The sequence below is a fragment of the Lissotriton helveticus genome, chromosome 4_2, assembly GCF_964261635.1.
Source record: "Lissotriton helveticus chromosome 4_2, aLisHel1.1, whole genome shotgun sequence".
NCBI lineage: Eukaryota > Metazoa > Chordata > Amphibia > Caudata > Salamandridae > Lissotriton > Lissotriton helveticus.
In genome coordinates this window covers 123,715,731-123,723,055 of record NC_136064.1, presented here as the reverse complement: position 1 = coordinate 123,723,055, position 7,325 = coordinate 123,715,731, and positions in this window count along the sequence as shown.

The window sequence follows — 7,325 nt, the reverse complement described above, 5'->3', positions numbered from 1 at the left end:
CATTTGGATGACAATTTGGGTGTCGTCAGCATAGTTGTAAATTTGACAGTCCATCTGGTTAAGGGCCGAAATCAAGGGTTGTAAATAAACATTAAATAAAAGGGGAGAAAGGGCTGAGCCTTGTGGTACACCACAGGTGATTGGCACTGTGGTTGAAGATAGATCCGCCAATTGAACTCTCTGAGTTCTCCCTTGGAGAAAAGAGGAGAGCCAGACAAGTGCTGTGCCCTGGATGCCAAAGTCCCTCAACCGCAGCAACAATTGACTATGACAAACGGTGTCAAAAGCCGCGGAGAGGTCTAATAGCACCAGGGCCCCAGGGAGTTTCTTGTCAGCTCTGTTCCTTAACTCATCCAGGATGGCTAGCATCACTAGCTCCGTGCTATGATGCGCGCGGAACCCAGCCTGGTTTTGCTCGAGTAAGACATTTTCCTCCAAATGGTCAATAAGATACGACACCAATCCGTTTGTAGCGCAAGTACCTGGAGGCGCTTTCACTGCCGGGATTCACCTCTGCCTGCCTCTGGAACCTCGCCGCACCCGCTCCGCGGGTGCCGCATCGCCGCCTGTGCCTGTGGCTGAACTTTGGTGCAGGGAGGAGTTGAGGACTAACGCGGGACGAAGGGAAAGTGGTTTCAGCAGGGCTGCGAGTGTAGCGGGGACTCCATTGCCCAGGAGTCCCTGCGTGACCATTTGAGACCTTCCGGTCCGCTCTCCCTGCTGGCCCGCTCACCGCCCGCTGGAGGGTTCTTATTCTCCTGTCATCACCCCCCCCCTTGGGACACCAATCCGTTTGTAGCGCTAGTACCTGGAGGCGCTTTCACTGCCGGGATTCACCTCTGCCTGCCTGGGGAACCTCGCCGCACCCACTCCGCGGGTGCCGCATCGCCGCCTGTGCCTGTGGCTGAACTTTGGTGCAGGGAGGAGTCGAGGACTAACGCGGGACGAAGGGAAAGTGGTTTCAGCAGGGATGCGAGTGTAGCGGGGACTCCATTGCCCAGGAGTCCCTGCGTGACCATTTGAGACCTTCTGGTCCGCTCTCCCTGCTGGCCCGCCCATCGCCCTCTACGGCCACTTTAACTTGGTCTTGCACTCCCGCAGCGCGGGACGCAGCTCGGGGAGAAGACCGGGCTAAGTGCGGGCCGTTTGAGGCCGTTCGAGGGTGGAGAGGATTGGACTGGCCCAACCCCTTGTGTCTTTCCTTCGGTATCTGGGTTATATCTATGCTTAACCATTGTACATAGAGGTGTAGTTATTGTGCCAGTTATGTGTTCCCGGGCAACCCGTAGCAGGGCCGCTAAGGGGGGGCTGCAAACAAACGGCCCAATGGATGACTTTATTACCCGTACTAACTTAGCCATTGACCAAGAAATAACGAAATTACAGACCCGTGTCTCTCTAGACTTGGCCGCTGCTAGGAAACTGTCATTGGACTTTGCCAACTCAAAAAAATCCTCCTTGGGGCACATAGCAATTGCTGTAACTCCGGAGCGTCCGACTATCCCGCACTGCATAATTACGCAGGCTGATGTTCACAATAGCCCATCTACACCCACTTCACCTCCATCCATGTGTCCTGCTTCTCTGCCTAGTAACCAGATCTTATCTTTTGCCACTCCCAGCCAGCTATCCACTAATTCCCCCTCCTTGCTGACTTTTGGTATACCTATATCTAATAACACTAAAGGTAAATTACCCAAAAGGAAACGCAATTCTAGGTCTGCTTACTCCCGTAAAAAATCTAAAATTGCTGTGGCATATCAGTTCAATGTGGGAAGCACAACTGTGACTAATGCTGGCGGAGGTTGTGCTTCTCTGACTGAGGTAGCTGAAGAGGGTCCTACCTCTGTGGCTGCCAACACAATTGCTAAGGGCGAGGGTAAACATTCTGAGGGTCACGATGTTGGGGATGGGGAATTTATAGGCTTGGTTTGGGAAACACTAAAGAAGCTTCTTTCTCCCTTAGACCTGAGATTATCACGCATTGAAAATAATTTGTTGGAGATGGAGAAGAGTATTATAGCCCTGGCTACTCTTGGCTTGCGTGGATTAGAACACCAAGGTCTCTTAGAGAAAAATTTAGCCCCACAAGCCGTCAAATCACCATCTGCAGTACCTCCTATAGTACGGCCAGTTCCCAAACCTCGAACCATAGGTGTGGATCGGCAAATCGATGACCTTACTCCTACACAACCAAAGCTCCCCAGCACCCAACCTTCTGTTAATCCCATTGTTAGCGCCCCCCTAAGGCCAATTGCCAACAAAGCTGTTCACCATCCAACTAAGGGCCCACGTAGTAAGAACAACTTTCGAGGGGGTTATATTGATCTCCCTCCGGAGGCCAATGAGTATGTGGTAGTATTGACGGGGGTCCCGCAGCTTGGAAATGACCAGCATGAGACTGACTGGTCTTTGAAGAACAAGACCATGCATTGGCTCAATGTGAATAGACCGATCCCAAACGGTCGGAGAAGCAGAGTCCTAATGGTCCGTCGGGTTCCATGGGTGGGTCCCTCATGGAAACCTAGCCCGGGGGACTGTATAGTGGTATCTTTTGAGGATCCATATACGGCTCACCATATTTGCACTTGGGCTACTGATGGCGAAGGTTCACCTATTATACCAAGGCCGCTGTCTTTTTTCTACCCCCCGCGCACTGCGCACGCGCAGGATGGCGATTGGTCTTTGGTACGCCATCAGCCACGGAGGGGGCTGTCAAATAAAGACAAAGATCGAGAGCTATCGAGACGCTGGCTAGGGCTCCCTACTACGAATCGGTTTGGCTGCCTCGAGGATGTTGACTGACGCCCAAGGCCACCTGTTTCTTCAGTGCCAAAAAAGGCCCTTTCTTGTATGGGGTCCTTAAGTCATATATCTTTGTTGCCTGACTCTGTGGACACCTATCCAATCACATTTAAACAACCTATGTTAAATCCCATGCAAATAGAGGGGGGTTTGAACGCCACAAATAAAATAGGAACCCAAGCTGCAGCTCAGGATCTAGATGTTATTCCTATGATCTTAGTGTCTACCCATCGAATGGCCCCACCGGGTGGCTTGTGTCCCAATGTTAGAAGGGCCGTTGTCTGTTTCCAGAAGGAGCCCCCTCAAAGTCAAATTGTCGCTGATGTAACGGCGTCAGGAATTGAGCCAGATCCTGTTACATTAGCCAGGCCGCCGAGAGAAGTTACCCCCGACAGGAACCAGATAAAGATCCTAAGTTGGAATGTGGCAGGGCTTTCCCGTAACTTTGACAATCCGGAATGGAATTCTTTCTTGGACCCTTATAGCATCTGCCTTTTGCAGAAAACTTGGTGCCTAGAACCTAGACACAGGGTAGGCTTTACAACCTACTTCGTTCCAGCCACCCAACAACCAGGCAGTAAAGGTCGCCCGTCTGGCGGCCTACTTATCTGGGTCAGTATTGCTCTAGGTCTTAGTGTTAATTACAAACTCACCCAATCCCCAGATCTGCAGAGACTAACCATACAGTGCCAGGGCGGTAGGAAGTTAGAAGTGTTCAACCTCTACCTAAGGGGGGCCAAAGGAGGGGCATCAATGTTAGCATCATCAGGTTTAAATAGTGAACTTGAATCCTGCAAGATTGATTCTTATGTAATCCTTGCAGGTGACTTCAACTGCTGCTATGAGCCGTTGGCAAGTGAGGATATATTAGATGTTTGGGATGATGACACAAGGAGAGGTATCCCTACGCTCTCCCTAGATCCAATCCAAAAATGGACGCAGAGTGTAATTGACATTAATTCTCTTTGCATGGAACACACCCTGAGAGCAACAAATGGGCGCTCCAACTCAGACCTAAGGGGAGCACACACCTATAATAGGCTGGGACATACTTCCAGAATAGACTATATTATGCTGAATTACAACTTATGGCCATTCCACCGAGATATGGAAGTTATTTCTTCTTGTGATAGTGATCATAACCCCTTGTCTCTAACTATGCTTCCGCCGTGGCAAGTCGGGAACCAGGTTAAGGTTACCCATGTATGGAAATCTTCCCATGAATTTGTTCCCTCCAATTGTGGCAGGCGACTAAAATGGGCCAAAGTAGTAGCAGATGAGGGTAGAATGGAACAAGCAAAGATTATAATGGCAGCTATGAAGTCGAGCTTAGATGCTCAGGTAAACTCCGACCATACTGCCCTAGCGTCTTTTACTGAAACTATCTCGGCCCTTAGTGAGTTGTTTATTATCCCGCAAAAAAGGGTAAGGGTCGGGTCGAGAAGTGTCTCTAAGGCGAGAGACAAATGGTACTCGGCAGATTGTCGGGCCGCCAAGACGGATCTCATTCTTGCTGTGAAATCCAAAGACTCTGGGAAAATTAGACTTGCCAGGAAATTCTATAATAAAACTATAGTCTTGGCCAAGGAAGCCCATGATTCTATCTTTTGGAGTGACTTAATGAAGGCGAGTGCTAAGAAAGACTCTAAGGGGTTTTGGGATTTGCTGAGAGTCAGGGATAAGCCCAATGATGTACAATTGACCTGTAACATCTCAGGGGAGGCTTGGTTTGTCCACTTCTCGAAGCTTTATTCTATCCCCCTAGTTATACAATCTAGCACGGAATCTCCACCTAGATTGTCGGCTGCCACTGCAACTATTGATTACCCCTTTAGTGCCAACGAAGTAGAAGGGGCAATTAGGTCCCTTGTTACAAATAAAGCTGCTGGCCCGGATGGCATCCCCGGCGATCTGTTGAAGGTAAACAGACATGAGTGGAGCAGACTAATCTCTTCACTCCTGAATGAGGCTGTTTTGGGAGGCTGTCTACCTGACTCTTGGAGGGGCGCTGAGGTCGTCCCGATTTTTAAGAAAGGCTGTCGGGACGACCCAGCGAATTACCGTCCAATCAGTCTGCTCGATTCAACACAAAAGGTAGCAGGCAAAGTAATTTTAGGCAGAATCCTACAGTGGGTTGAAGACAATCAGATATTATCAGATTTCCAGGCAGGATTTAGATCAGGAACAGGTACCATCGAGCAGACATTTCGTTTTTTAATGTTGTATTGGAAAGTGGTCGTATTGGGCAAGGGTAGCTTGTATTTAATTTTCATCGACTTACGAACTGCCTTTGACCTGGTCCCACGAGCCCAATTGTGGAATGTCCTGGAAGGGTTAGGTATTCCCCCTTACCTGTTGGCCTTGCTTATTAAGCTCCATGAGCGAAATTATGCTCAGATTAGGTGGGGTGATCAGGGGCAAAAAACATCTTGAATTCCTGTAGATAGGGGTGTCCGCCAGGGTTGTGTCCTAGCTCCCACTCTGTTTTCACTCTACGTTAACGGAGTGGTTGAGCATCTTCTTCAACAGCCAACAGATGCACCCTCCCTGGCTGGCAGGAAAATTCCTACGCTCCTATTTGCAGACGACACCCTCCTAATCTCTAAGACTCCTGCTGGCATCCAAAAGTTGCTTTCCAGCTTCAAGGACTTTTGTGACACCAGGGGACTATCTATTAATATAAGCAAGACCAAATTCCTTGTTCTGAATCCTCCCAGGAAATCTGTTTTCCCTCCTGTCCTAGATTCTGTGCCCCTTGATAGGGTTAAGGAGTTTGATTATTTAGGCATAAGAATCTGCGACACGATGAACTGGAAGGCCCATCATCAAAAAAAATTCTGATTCATAAGAGGGCCACAGGGGCCCTGCTTAAAGAGCAACGCGCCTCATCCTTCAAACCTATTGGGGCGCTACTAGATATATACAGGGCAAGGGTGGTGAGCGCTGCATTGTATGGTGCGGAACTGTGGGGAGTGCAGAGAGTTAACACCCTAACATGCCTTGAAAACAACTTTCATAAGGATCTTATGAAATTGCCACACAGTACCCCCACACTCCCTTTGTTGCTTGATGCAGGCACACGACCAATAAATGAGCAAGCAAGGCTACGACCCCTCTTATTATGGGCCTGGATATGGAATGTTCCAGAATTAAGCAGCTATGCGGACGCCCTAAGAGAACTCATTGCCCTACCTGGTTGGCACAAGGTCGGTTGGCTTAGGGAAGTCAAGGGGCTTCTCTATGAAATGGGCCTAGGTGATGCCTGGGTAAACAGAACAGCCCCCCCAAAACAGCTGCTTAAGAAATTATATTGGGCATGGGTGACTAATGTGAGAATGAGCAACTCCAATCTATGTAGATCTGCTGTAGAGTTTCTAGTAATTAAGGAGCTCCCTCTCAGAGAACCCTACCTGGACTTGATCAATAATCCATGGGACAGATCACTGTATTTTAGATTTAGGGTGGGAGTTCTTCCATTAGGGCAGCTAACCTCTAGTTGGAAACCACCCTTGCAAACCATACCATTTTGCCCATTTTGCGAACTAAAGGTTGAATCCTTGGCCCACTTGCTGTTTGAGTGTCCGGCATACGTAGCTCCCAGGTCCAGATGGCTGAAACCATTATGTAGGAGCCTTGGCACCAGATCTCATCTGGAGGCTCTACGTATATTACGTTCGGATGCTCGTCCTTTGTTCGCCTGCTGTCTGGCAACATTTTTGGGTTGGGCCTGGCGGTTGCGAACTGCCAAGAAACTTTTGCTCCAGTAGAATGTCTTGATGGATTTTGTACACAAACTGATTTTATGCAAGCTAATAGTGCAGTTTATGGACTACTATCGTTTTGTAAATTTTATACAATGTGTAGTGTCAGATTTTTTATGCATTTTTATTATTGTTGTACTGTAATGCTTTTATGATATGTAAAGATATCGAAATAAAGCTATTCAATCAATCAATAAGATACGTATGAACGTGCTGCTCCAAAATTTTGGCCAAGAATGGTAACTGAGAAATCGGCCTAAAATTCTTTAAGTTCTTTACGTCTGCCCCAGTTTTTTTCAGCAAGGGGATCAACCGTGCCTCCTTAAAGGAGGATGGAACCAGTCCAGTTTGTAGGGAATTATTGAGGAGAGTCAAAACATCTTCCTCAATACCTGGCACAGCCAGTTTGAAGACCTCCGGGGGACAAGGGTCGGCCCGAGAGCCAGATTTAACCCGCCCCACAAGATTTGCCAGTCTGTCCTTTGTAATCAAGGGCAGAGTGACCAAGGGGTTATCAACTGGACGGATAACCGGGACAATCTGTAGAGGACAATCCAAGATTGGGGTAGTAGCAATTTCAGATAAGAGGTCTTTAATCTTAGTAGAGAAGTAGTCCTGACATTTTTGGCAGTCTTCTTGCTTAAACTCAGGACTCTGCTCCTTATTTTTCCTGAGTTCCCTAAGGACTTTGAAAATCTCTTTCTGTGGGTCCGGAGCTCTAGAAATCCTGTCCTCATAGAACTCAGCTTTCCTTATCAA